This window comes from Ptychodera flava (assembly GCF_041260155.1).
Source record: "Ptychodera flava strain L36383 chromosome 23 unlocalized genomic scaffold, AS_Pfla_20210202 Scaffold_23__1_contigs__length_28996876_pilon, whole genome shotgun sequence".
NCBI classification, from domain to species: Eukaryota; Metazoa; Hemichordata; class Enteropneusta; family Ptychoderidae; genus Ptychodera; species Ptychodera flava.
This window is the reverse complement of record NW_027248277.1, coordinates 8658556-8672775: the sequence shown is the minus strand read 5'-3', so window position 1 is coordinate 8672775 and position 14220 is coordinate 8658556. Positions and strand designations below refer to the sequence as shown.

At 37.0% G+C, this 14220-nt stretch overlaps 1 pseudogene; it reads right to left on the bottom strand.

Moving 5' to 3' along the window:
• Nucleotides 1-1674: 1674 nt before the first annotated feature.
• LOC139124178 (CTD small phosphatase-like protein 2) overlaps nt 1675-14220 on the bottom strand; it is a 49406-nt pseudogene continuing 36860 nt past the window's right edge.

Here is a 14220-nt window from a genome sequence, read left to right as displayed (position 1 = left end):
AAAATATGCCTCTTCTTAATGAAAATACACAACTTCTGTTGCCTTAGCAACAATTTCCAAACTTTTCTCTGTTAAAACTGGTCATCATATATAAGCTTTTTTTTTCGTTTTTCTTTTGAACTTCTTAATATCAGTAATTACATGGTAGCATTAAAAGTTTTGAGCTAAGCTTACTTGGCTGTGGGTAGTTTAATAGCTTCCAAAGGACTTCAACAATTTCACAACCTGTTTTGGTGAGGGCCCTGTACACTGTATGGTAAGGTTGAATATATTTTTGAGGGGCACTGGAAGGAAGAAATTGGATGCACAATGTTTGATATGAATGTGGCAGTATGGTCTTTTAGATGCACCACTGTTTCAACTTAACGCCGACATGCACTGAGAAAGACGAGACATATTTGTTTATAAGATGGAATCAAGAAAGACGAATCTTCATGTGAACAGTTCTAATGGACATTCAAAATGTATGATACAGAATGTATTTCAATGTTCAGTAACATTCAATTAATTAGGGTATCTGGAATAGTTATATCTAAGACTGTCATGATTATTCATATTCAGGGCCATCATGTTAATTTATTGGGAACATTTTTTATATTAACAGAGTCAAAGCAATCATGAAAATTCATGTTCAGGGCTGACAAGAAGATTCATATTTAGGGCTACATGAATATTCATGACACATTTCATGAATATTCAGCCATGAATATTCATATATGTCATGAATATTCATGAAAATTGAATGTAAATATTCATCTTCAGGGCCCCATTGCCTTTACCTGTCCTCTTAGCTTTTTCTGAAAGAGTAGACAGATATTCAATGAAACATGCACATATCTGTCACATGGTATGTTTCCTGGTATCAAACAAGACCCTAAATCACACATACAATAAAGCCTTTTGGAAGCTTAGAAAACACACAGACCCAAGCTCACAAAAAAGTTAAAACAAATTCAAAGTATTATGAACATGACACACACGAGAAAAATTTCATTGATACAAATTGTGAAAAATTTCCTGTCATTGCACGTGTACAGTTTTGAAAGGCTAATAATAAAAAAAATATCACCGAAGTTCTAGATCTTTCCACTGGGTATTAAATTTTGTTTACCAGTATTATCAAATCTGCAAAATTTATCAAATTGTATCCCTATTTATTGCTCACAACGGGTTTTAAAACATGAAATACCACCTTAAACGAATAAATCCCTTTGTTTAAAATATTTTTTGTCAAAGTTTAAAATTTTTGGGTAAATTCCAAGCGCTCCCCAGTGTAAATTCTCCTGTTCAATTTTAAATTTTGCAGATGATGAAATTTCTATATATTTACATCTAAGAATCTAAAAATCATCAGTGTATGCTGTTGAATGAGATGAAATGCATTGAACAAATAATTGCCTAGTAACTAGACAGCCCTGCACGACCTTTGACCTATGAACCCAACCAAAATAAAGGTCACAAACAGGTTATACCTGAGGGAAGCCACAGTTCAGATACAACTAAAATTTTGAAATTTCACTGGCGGCTATATTTGAGTCAAAGGTCAGAGGTCATGTAACATTTTGAGTACACATATTACATCTGGAGAGGTCAATGAATTTCACTTTTTAAAGATTTCTGACAGTTTAAAAGGATATCAAAAACTGTCAAAATACCGCAATGTACAATCCTACCTATAATGTAACATATGACTGTTTATGGTTGATAAAATGTGTTTTCCACAGAAAAAAATTTCAGTTTGTTCATCACGCAAAAAAGGCATTTTAACCCTTTCACCGCCATGGTTCGGTCCAAACCCATTGTTATCAATGGTGAGTGTGGACTTGTTTACAGGGATTGGGGGGGTGAACGGGATAAAATGACCAACAGATGTGATTGAGAATGGACAGAATTTTCCTCAAAGGATGAAAATGATTGCAAAGAAAATATAGAATGTGATAAATAGAGTTTAGGATTAATACTGTCACGTCCCTCTTTCCTGGCTTCAATGTCCAACTTTGTCATAGCTTTGAATTTGAATGAAGTCACAGTTTTCTCCTGAATATGTATGTATTTGTCTGGAATTTGTTTTTCACAGCTCTCGGAAATCACGTGAACAAGATTTCAGAAAATATTTTGTGATCATAACAGAAATGACACACTAAGGGGCTTCTACTGCAGCAGCAATAAAGACGCTTTACGATTAAAATTGTCAGAATTCTCACAGGTGTCAGCAAATGCTGTAATAGGTATCATGTCCAAAATAGTGATCAAAGCTGCCGTTGGAATATTTGAGATACTGAAGGGGCAAAGGGTTGCAAAGTGGTTTTTGTTGAAACTGAAACTGAAATGAGCAAGGAGCTGACCTTGTTTGAGCTGTTAACCCTTTGAGTGCTGTAATTTTTCTCCCGCCAAAATTTTAGTGCAAAATTTTACCAATTTTTATGAATTTTTCTGTAATTTGTTGATAATTTTGGACCAAATGGACATCACATTTCATTTGCTACAGTTTTTTCTCAAAATTTTGGCAAAAATCTGAGAAAAATTGACTGGGCTATATTTTATAAAGGGGACAAAATAGACTTTGGCGCTCAAAGGGTTAAAGTTGTCAATGGTTATTGTTTTTTATGAAAAAGTTGGACCATTAAAGAAGAAAACAGGGGTGACAGCATGCAACTTCACATCGGTGAGTTGTAAGTAAAGGCCAAGATACAAAACTTCAGACTTTTCTTCAAACGTAAGCAAGGTAGGTGATGAAAATAAATGGGATCAATGAATGCCCTCCCTATGACCACCATGGTTTGGCCCAAACCCATTGTTATCAATGGTGATTGTGGACTTGTTTACGGGGAATTAGGGGTGAACATGTTAATATCGATTTGATACACAACTGAATCAAGTGCATTTTCTGTCATGCAAGTAAAGTTTACATATTAGATTAGACTGATTTGGGTTGACAGAAGATTTCAAGAAATTTGAGTTGAGAAATGCTGTTGGTTAGCGGATACACCAGTGGTAACCTAAATATAGCCCATACACCCCTACAGTCTAAAATGGTGCATTCCTTCCGCATTGTGTTTGTGCAATACCGATTGAAAATTTGGGGGTATATTTTAACATGAGTTCATTGTTTAAGCTGTATTTTAAGTCAGAAATCAGAGGTTAAAATCAAGTAATATATTTTCTTACTTCGTATACCCATGTTATACATGGTAAGAATTCAATTGATTACGATGTGATCTTGAAAATTACACGTGGGTAGACAAACACACAATAGGTCCAAAATCCTTTCCTGAATAATAAATAAATTTTAAGAAATGTCACTCATACATGAAAAAATTTTCAAAGTTATAATCACTTTTTAAATTGTCTGGGACTTCTTTAGGGAAATTTTTTTTTACATTTGAGATAATTCCAGCAGAGAAATACTGATTTCAGTAGGAGTGTTGATAAAGATAATGGCTTAAAAAGGTCATTCTTGTTGTTTGGTTATATTTTCCAAACTATAACAGGATAATCATTTCATTTGGCCTTCACTAAAACACTCTTGCTGTGTCTACAAGAGAAGTATAGGCAAACTATTTTTGAATAGCTGTGACGGGTATACATGTACTATTTTTGAAAAGGCTTCAAATTGCTTCTTTAAAATTTGCCTTTTCCTTCCATATGTTGCTAATAATTATCAGTGTTGTTGGTGAAAATGTACACTGTTTATTGTTTGCCAAAATTTAATTCTTGGCATTGACGTGCTTGGAGTAAGGGCTTAGAATATTAATTAATTAATAATTCATATTGTTCATGTACACTAAACTTGTGAGCACAATCAAGTGGCTCCATTCAGGATTAAAATCACCTGAAAATGTAGGTTAAAACTGTGCAAAATTAAAACGAAAGAATTTTGTTAAAAGCTTTTGAGAAAGAAAGGTCTTCTGATCAAGTAATTGAAAAGTTAGAAGTGCAAAGATATTTGACCACATTAAGAAGCATTTTGATCCCAAAATGTTGTTCAAAATCCACATTAATTTACATAAAGATCTAATTTGTCAGCCTTTCATACGAGCAGACTGAACCATTTCATAAGGGAAGGGGGTGTGGGTACACCACGCAGGGGCTCAAAAAATTTGCAGCAACTGTGTGACACATGAGAAACAGACTTAAAATAATACTACCTGAACCCTTTCCACCCAATAGTTTCATCCAACATTGCTTTTAAACACTGCAGATTATACCATTTTACATTGAAACAGGGGTGATTAGACAACTAATGTTTCTAGCTATTATTTAAAAGAATCAGAAATTAACCATTTTTTACATGTGGCAGGATTAGTTTGTTTTCTTCTTCTCCTGAACACGGATTGTGCGAATGTCAGAAAATTAAAAACCTAAATTTCAGTAAAATTTTGTAACTTTTCCACAACTTATGATTTCTGCATGATTATATTATCTTCATCCGACCATGTCCAACTCTTTGGCTCTTCCTCTTACACACTAGTACAGTAAAATATATATCTCCCGTGTATTCTTATTTGGTTGTCGTGGTTACAGCTTAATCTGGCGGCAGCAGTTCGTGGATCCGATACCTCTCCTGGAACCGCTCACGAATTTGTGGTCTCACGTCCTCTCTCTGGCAAAGACGAAAAAAGAAATATTTAACGTCATTATTGGGAATGTGTATAAAATGTAAGTGGGTAAACTACCTGCTGCAAAACATGTCTTTTTAGCTGGCATGCCTTTTTTTCACTTAGCTGGAGTCTAGGGTTTGCTAACTTAAAGGTATACTGTCACCTGTTCCAATTTTGCTACAGTTACCATTGAAAGAGAAAATCTAACCAATCACAGATTTTAAGCGGGTGACCGCTTTTTAAAAACAGCGCCCTCGCATGGGCATTTTGAATACCAAGGAATGCCCCTTTGACCACATATGGACATAGTTAGATTACAGATGACTGTATACCTTTAAGATGCAACTAATTCATAAATCTCTGTACATGAACTACGGCCAGAGCATCTTGTTAAGAGTCCACTAATTCAAGTCAAATTCAATTTCACTGACAAAGCATACAACTGACTCAAAGTGTTTTACAGCGGTGTTCAATTTTTGACTACTCTCATACTTTTTAAGTTCAGTTGTACACTTTTGAGAACAAATACTCTTTGTGAATGAAATCCCATCCGCAACCAATTTCACATCTTCACATGAAATACTACATTACAACACTCAGCTGTGCTACAGTTTCTGTTGTGGACAGATACATATGTATGTACATACATACATACCAACATACGTATGTACATACATATGTACATACATACATACATACATACACACACACACACACACACACACACACACACACATATATATATATATATATATATATATATATATATATATATATATATATATATATATATATTATATATATATATATATATGTGTGTAGAGACCATACAATAGTCATACATACATGCAGACAAACAAACAGACGCCTACAAATCAAAATAGCTTCCCATGCTATACTCAAGTGCAGCAATCATGAGCAAAAATTAACCAAATATTGAAGTTTTGTTTTTTTTCAAAATTCAAACCGTGTCAAGATAATGTAAGAAAATCAGGACAGTAAATGTACCATTTTAAACTCATTAACAATAGTTTTTCCACGCTCAACAATCATACAACGCAGATCTTACAAGAAGTATCTTCAAAAGTCCGGCCAGTATCTATCTCTAGACTTACCCGTCGGACAATGTCTTCCAGGAAAGGGACTAATTTCATGAGCTCCGTGTCCCCCTTATCCATGAACCAGCTCTCTATGGGTATTCCGTTGGTGAGCTATCAGAAAGAAAATATCCAGAAAATGAAGTTTTGGGTGCAGAACATATTGTGGAAAAGTCCCTGTTCAATATTTTGGCCTTTAGAACAATATTATCATTCCGTTCAGGAGAGATCTCTACGCAAGGTTTTTAGGACTTTTGCGTCAAGTTGAGTATATTCAAAAGCATTTTTGACCTAAAAGTACATCATTAACCATTACGTGAATTTCTACTTCCTTAAAAAGAAGTCTCGCTTGTTTGGATGTGTAGTATTGATTTAGGAAATGCACAATCATTTCCGGAAAAGTATTGGAAGAGTCACAGCACACATCTTGCCATTCCAAAGACTTACACATATCAAAGTTTTTGTTTTGCTGCATGAAATTTTACGAAATCATGTAAAATTGTGGCTTTTGAGGAGATCATCTTGTGACAAAGTACAAGGAATTATTAAGAATGAATCATATACTGCATTGAGGAATAAACATAAGTCACTAATTTTTTTCAACCTATTCACCCCTGATTACAAGTGCACAGATCCAAAATCACCATTGATAACAATGGGTTTGGGCTAAACCATGTTGGTGAAAGGGTATAACTGGACTACACATACAACTATCATGAAAAATTTCCCCGTTCCACACAGACAGCAACCAAACAAGTATGTTCAACCATATAAAACTTGCATGATCTCACAAAGAACAGAAAATAATCTGCAGGTGAGTTCGATAGGCCCGTCTTAATTCTACCATAACGACATGCAACCAGTATTTCTAAATTATCATTTTTCACCCATTTTAGGGGAACTGGGTTTGTTAGTTTGAGAATTACATTGATATCAGGTAAATGTCCATCATTGCAGTCCAAAATGAACCTGATATTTTACAAAAAATTTGTATAAATTTGAAATTTTTGCCAAGAAATATGGAAATCAAACGACATTTGATATTTACCTGATAGCAGAACGCTTGTGGTGAGTTATCCACTATGATTACTTTGGATAGATCTCTACCAAGGATTGACAAATCTTTGATGTAATTCCCTTGTACATGTACACAGTGCTCACGAAACAGTCGATATCTGCAAAATACAATGATATTGAGGTAATGAATCGAATCTGGAAGTGAAAGCATTTGCTAAAAATAATAAAGGTTTGGTTTTCACTCTTGTTCTCTTGTATAAATGATACAGCAACGAGGGTTTTTTAATTTTTCTTTCAGCTCACAAGATCTAACTACAGACCCAAAACAACATATCGGAATAATTACATGTTGCAGTAATTCTGATACACGAGTGGCGTGACGACCATCATAATTTCACTGATCAGAACTGTTTGTTATATGTATATGCATGTGATCCTACGGGTAAAAATATGTCTGTCTGTCTGTCTATCTCTCTATCTAAAAACCCCCCCCAAAATAAATGTTGAAAAGAGACTGACAAGGCTTGGTTACATCAACACAAAGATGAAAAGCAAAACTTTGGGGGGGGGGGGCCTCATTGAAACAAACAGGTGACATCGGCATACCAGTGTACCACCTACGCTAACTTGACATACTTCTGAACATTTTGAATCAATTGCGGAATTTCTACTATTAAATCAGCATGTTTAATTTCCATGATGTCAGATCACTGGATTTGCTAACTATAACAGACTCTACCATCTGTGAGGCTGTTGAGGGGTGAACATGACTCACTTGACCCATTTTTTCTGTGGGTCCAACAGATTGAAGAGCTTGTCGGCATACACCTTCTTGGAGGCCGTGAACAGGATCACTTCATACAGCTGGGAAACTCTGTCCAAAAACTCTTTGAAGAAAGGCCTGGTCCTGACAAATACCTAACAATATCAAGAATATATGTATTATTAGTTAGACGTGATCCAACAGGGCTGTTTGCAGGTTTGTTAGTAAATATAGTTGCATGGCCGCAAAGGCTCCCCCACCCTCTCTCTCTCTCTCTCTCTCTCTCTCTCTCCCACCTCTCTCTCTCTCTCTCTCTCTCTCTCTCTCTCTCTCTCTCTCGTAATCACTTTGTTAATATGACTTCAATGGCAGAAAAGATTTGCCTTCATGAATCTGGAAACAACGAATGGTCCTAGAAATCAATGCACAACCAGTCCTCTAAATGAATCACACATACACAAAACGTCCATTATTTCTCTGCTCTTCGCACTACTGTTTGTTGTTTCTCTACTCAGAGCAATGCTGTTTGTTTTTGCTCAAACCCTGTTTGTCATTTCTCTACTCACCTGATAAGTTGTCTCTTTGAACACAACGGGGAATGTTAAATTTGCATCTTCTAACTCATTCAAACTACAGTGTACAAGGGTTTCATCCTAACAAAAATAAAATAGAAAAACATTTAGATACAGTAAATTTTGACTCTAGAAAATCAGTAACAAAGATTATTCATAATACAAACATAGTGCATTATCACTTTTTCTAATTATGTATTGTTCTGCAGATTGGAAACGTACCCTCGAAGTTAACTTTACGAGCTCTGACTATCATGAATTCCTGGAAATGCACCCCCTAGGTTGAAATGATGAAACTCGCGATCATGGATTCTTGAAAACGCGCCCTCTGAGTTGACATAAGACTCTGACCATTAATTCTACATTTCATGCAAAGTATTTGCAAACGTCAAGTAGTTGGCGTAAATGAAATGTCAACATTCCCCCCCCTTCTCTATCTTGTGACTGTACAGCAACTCAGCTTATATCTGATTGGTAGACCATCATTATTTACAGCAACTTAGGGAGTTGGAAAGAAGGCCTGCTATGTTGGTGATTTTCTATATGTAAATAATTCAAAAATAACATTCTTTCAGCCAACTGATTGGCTGAGTACTGGAAATAATTGCAACCACAAGTCTCCTTAAGCTTCAAGGAAAAAACATGCAGGCATACTTACTAAATCTAAACTAAAGAATATTCTGGTGAACTTCTGGTTTTCAATGGCAAGACTGGGGCCCTATCCTGTTCTGATTCTGGCAACGGTGGAGGATGTGTGATGAAATAATACCTAAGAGGAAAAGAGAGAAATTTTTTATTAAGGGACAGTTCATTTCTTTCACAGTTCTTGACAAAACATGGTACCATGGTGCAGTCGTTCACAATTTACTATTTACAGTCATTCTCAAAAACATTTTGATGAGTTGGTCCACCATGTAATGCCTTGTAACACTTGCTGGTTATGACCTTTGCACCATGACCTATGACCTATGCACCACTGCATGTACATAATGTCATCAGAAGTTTTCACAGAGGAACATTCTTGATCAATACAAAAAAGTCCATTTATTTTTCAAATTGAAAAAACGTTGTGACTTACAGATCAAAGTTGTCCCATTCTTCTTCCACATTGCACTGGGTAACCTCCTCCCCTCCCTCTGGGGCCGGAACCACTGCCTGATCCGTTTGAAGTGTGCTTGGTTCAAGTCCACCGTTTTCAACGGCTTGTAGAGCCACATTGCTGTTGCAGTTGTAGTTGACCGACACTCCTGTGTCCTCTACAGAATACTGACTAGTGAGGGCGCTGTGCTCATCCTCACCATCCAGGTTTTCTGTATGGCCATTTGTGACTGAAAAATACAATTTTCATTCCTACATTTTTTTACGTTTTTTGAAAAAAATTGCTATTCCCAATTACCATTAAAAAGCTTTACAACTTTTATAAATTCATGTCGAGGTTGAGGAACACCTTTTACTTGAACATTTTTTAATAGTTTTTTGATAAAAAAATGGCTTTTCTTAGGTATCCTGAAAATGATTTTAGTAAACCTCAATCTAACAGATTTCCATTCTCCTCAAAAAAATTGTTAGAATTTACAACGATAACATGTATGTATGAATAAACAGTACCTAGTGTTGGTGGATACATAGTACTGCCTGTTGCTAGTGCAGCATTTGTTGCTATGGTTGCATCTCCTGATCCCAGGTTGCCATTGGCAACAGCTGACGTTGGTTCCATGGCATCTTCTGACTGGAACACATCATCTGTGTCTACGGCAACGTTATCCAGGTCAAGCCGTAGGGCCACATTGTCAAGGTTTTCTTTGTTTTCTGAAATTACTGAATATGTTAATATCATTGGTGAGGTAGCCAATCAGATGCTGCCATATCACACATGTGACACAATAAAACCAATAGAATTTCATACATTCATTCTCGATCACATGTGACCAGAAACAGCTATCCTGAGCTGATATTGTTTGCATACAACAACTTGACCATCATTTATTAATTTTGCATATTAATATATAATGTGATAAGAATAAGCCAATTACAAATTCATGCAAATTACGGAGTAACAACAGCAACAAAAGATATATTGACTGCAAATTACCGTTATGGCCAAAGAACTGAAATACAGGAGAGAAGATTGTTCCGAGAAGTGTCGTGCGGGGCGGACTAGTGCAGGTTGACTCTTCACCTCCGATAACTCCACTTTTGGCGGGCGCTAAACATGAAAATAAACAAAATACAAATTAAGTAATGTTTGACCAATAGCATGACAATCAGCCCAAACATAACTGCATATGCAAATATACTCATCATATTGACAAACTAAAGTACAGTCATCCTGAGTGCTTTCACGTAACTTATAAAAAATTTCTGATCAGTAGTTTCTGAGAAGGGGAAAAAAGTTTACAGAGGACTACGGACGACGGGCACCTCAATCAACCTGCTCACTGCAACCGCTCCACATCTCTGATAGTGGAACTAAATAAGAAGGATTAAAAAACACAAAATGACATATTTTGTTCAAATCTTGTTAGGTCCCAGGGGCGTTTATCTTGTAAACTATAGTCTGGTGCATACAGTATTGACCAATGAAAATGAAAGATAAGTTTTCCTAAGTCAGTCGGAAATTGTTATTATTGTTACTGATATTGACCAATAGAAATGAAGAAACCTACAATGCTCCCTAGGTATACAGTAAATTACCACGAATACAATCTATGTTTTTACCTGGAGTACCAGTTTCCAGCAGTTGTCTCTGCCTTGCCATTTTCCTGTGGTTTTGATTGAGTTACAACAGCTTTGCCATTGGGGACTTTGCTTTTCTTGATGGTGTTGTTATTCAGAACAGGCGTTGACGAGATCAACGTATCATCCTCTGAGTTGTTACAGTCATCCCGTCGCCGCCTCTTCCTTGCCGGCGTCTGTGCGTCCTGCAGTTGTCGAACAAACAAATACTTATGTCAATTCAATTTGAGCTGTACAGTCCACCAATGAGATTCTGACATACTTTCTGATACAAAGTTACACAATTAATAAAAGTTACTAAAATTTCTTTGCAGTGTGACAAGATTCTATCAAATCTACTGATACAATAAGGATAGCGGTGAACCCTTAAATTTGTAAAGTTTCAAAGCAGTGAAATTCAGACTGAAAGATTCCTCCATGTATGGGTCTCTACCAACTCTAAACCCAACTAGGGCTGATGGTGCAGTGTAAGTTACAGCAGTGAACTCACAGATATGTAGTACTACCCACAACTGACACAGCAGACTTCAAAAACATGCAAAATGAAGTTCAGGGTCAAGCTAAATACTTATCAACTTCTGTCACATAATACCCATTGAGTGTTATCATCCACTCTGAGAGCTAAGTGGGGCAGTCTTCTTACCCAGCAAGCTGTCAGCAAAGTAAGCTATACCTGATTTGTTTGGCCAACAGATATTCAACACTGCACCTTCCGTCCACAGTGAAATTAGAAATCCACTCAATATCTGCACTAAAGAGAAGAAGGAAATCCATAGTTGGAAAGAGTACTCACTGTTTTTGGAGTTGACCAGATGAACTTCTTGATTGATGTAAACAGACCTGGTTTAGAATCATCTTCTCCATTTTCCTGGAAAAGTAAAACAGAATACTTGTTTCAGTGACAATGTCTTCCTGTAAAGAGAGACTCCTCCACACATCATGCCGTACTGGTAGATGAGTGGAACACTATAACTACATCAAGCATTAAATCCATCCATCCATCCATCCAATACCTACATACAAAAATATAAAGTCCTTACATTATAATTAATTTATTTGTTTGTTTGTCTTTTTATTTATTGCACTACATAAGTACATGCTTTCTGCTTAAAAGTCTGGGTATGGCTTTGTCTTTATAATCAATTTCTAACTTGAGAAATTTCCAACTATAGATTGTTTTCTTTGACTTGTAGAAACTACGCATCGCAAGAAATTTCTGATGATTGAGATATTTTAGAAAAAAGTTAAGAAATGTTGAAAGTTAGAGGGCGCACTTTAACCACCTGTGCAAAACAGCAGGGTGTGACCAAAGATTTGTTATGGAACAATTAAAGGTCTGGTGAAATGGTCCCGTTCGTGTGACTGAATATCTTCCAGGGGTTCAATACTATTACACTCGCAACAGAATCGCAACCTAAAAGTACCCGCAAGTGTTAATTTTTTTTTATATTTCTATGCGCGGCTTTCATGGGGTCATTTTGCGACACTCAGGTCACGCCCATAGCGGGGATAATGGTTGGCCGTCTGTGACGTCACGGGTGTGTTCATTTACATCGAATAGCGGTCCAACGCCGCCTTATCTCTGCCAGGTATCCGCTAACAAAACACTGTTCACGCTGCCCATTTGCCGCATTCGCCAATGCGAATCGAAATCCGAAGTGGCGAAAAAAAAATCGATCCTAATTTGCCACAGCGGCGAAACTGATTTTTGTTTAAAAATTTTGGTAAAATAAAGAAAAAACGTGGTTTTTTAGTCTTTTGTTTAATCTGTGCTTCTCTCTCGGCGATTTGCAAAAACTGTGTCTACTTCCGTCGTTCTTTCCGTCGTACGTATTTGCAATCGAGCCAAGTCTCGCGAGAGATTTGACGTCATTTAGTCTAGTGTACAGCATGCATAAATGGCTCTCGCGAGAATTGAAACTTAGACACACGCAATCGAGCCCTCGCGATAAATTTGACGTCATTTTGTCTAGTGTACAGCGGGCAAAGGAACGCTCGCTCGCGAGAATTGAAACTTTTGCTATACATAGCAGACATACGCATTTTAATCGAGGCAACAAGGTTCGGTGTTGCAGTTGATTTACATTGCGGTCTAGATGTTCTGTGTTGTGCATTTTAATCACGGTCTTCAACATTCCATGTTGCGGTCGATTTGCATCGCGGTCCTCGTGGTCCGGTATTCCCCGTTGTTCTTCAATTTAATTGCCGTCCCAATGACGCGTTCCGTGTTGCTGTCGATTTGTATCATGGAGGACTCTACCTCCATGATTTGTATCGCGATCTCTACGTTCCGTGTTGTTGTTGTTGTTCGTTTTAATGGTAGTCTCAACATTCAGTGTTGCTGTTCATGCAGCTGATTTGCAATGTTGCCCCAACCTTCCGTGTTGTGGTTGTAGTGCATTTTAATCACGGTCCCATTTACGTTTTAAGTTACTGTCGATTTGCATTGCGGTCCCGACGTTCCGTGTTGTAGACAAGTGCATTTTAATGGCAGTCACAACGTTCAGTGTTGGTGTTCATGCTGTTGATTTGCATTGCGGTCCCAACCTTCTGTGAAGCGAGTAGCGAGGCAGGCTCAGCCTAGGGACCATGGCCGATCGTACGAACCAGCAGAGACAAGCACATTATGGTTCAAACACTCACACTTGACGGGAACTTGAAAAAGTTTACAGTTGAGCCGTTCATATTCTTCCCGCTGTCACAGCCACCAAAAGAACAACTTTCTCCCATAGTGAAGGAGGACACTGTCCTGATCATGTAAGCGGAAACCCTAGAAGTTACCACCCCGTAGGGAGCTTACGGAGGTGTGAAATACTTTACTTCCCCTTATGAGATACGGCGTCGTGCAAACTTCGGAAAGCCGAAAAAAGTCGACTGGAGAGGCTCGGGGGACACGCCCACATTGCATTTTTCTTTTGCCATATTTCATAATCACGCGCGCCAAACGAAAAAAGAAATGAATGTAACTGTTTTATAGACCATCAACTGTATTTCTGTGATTTTGCAACATGGGCATTTCACCAGACAATTAACACATCATTCAGATGTGATAAATGATTACTATATCAGTTATAAAATGATAAATATTTCCAAAAAGTGTCCCATGACAATCAATCTTGCTTTTTCGGAAATACAGTTGAGTAAAGTTCTGTCAAACCATTGAACAATACATATATCATGAATTCTTTTAGTTTGTTTGGGAGGCTATTTTTGATGCTTGGAACAGCATATAAGTACATATTGAATGCTAAAACATGATAGCATTTGTTAACTTGATAACCCCTTTATCCACAATGGTTTGGTCCAAACCAATCATTTTCAATGGTGATTGTGGACCTAGATGGATAGTTTAAGGTCTACCACAATAACTTCAAATGACAGGTGACCAAATATGACTGCTCATGCAAATTGCTACAGTATTATGTAAATGTTAT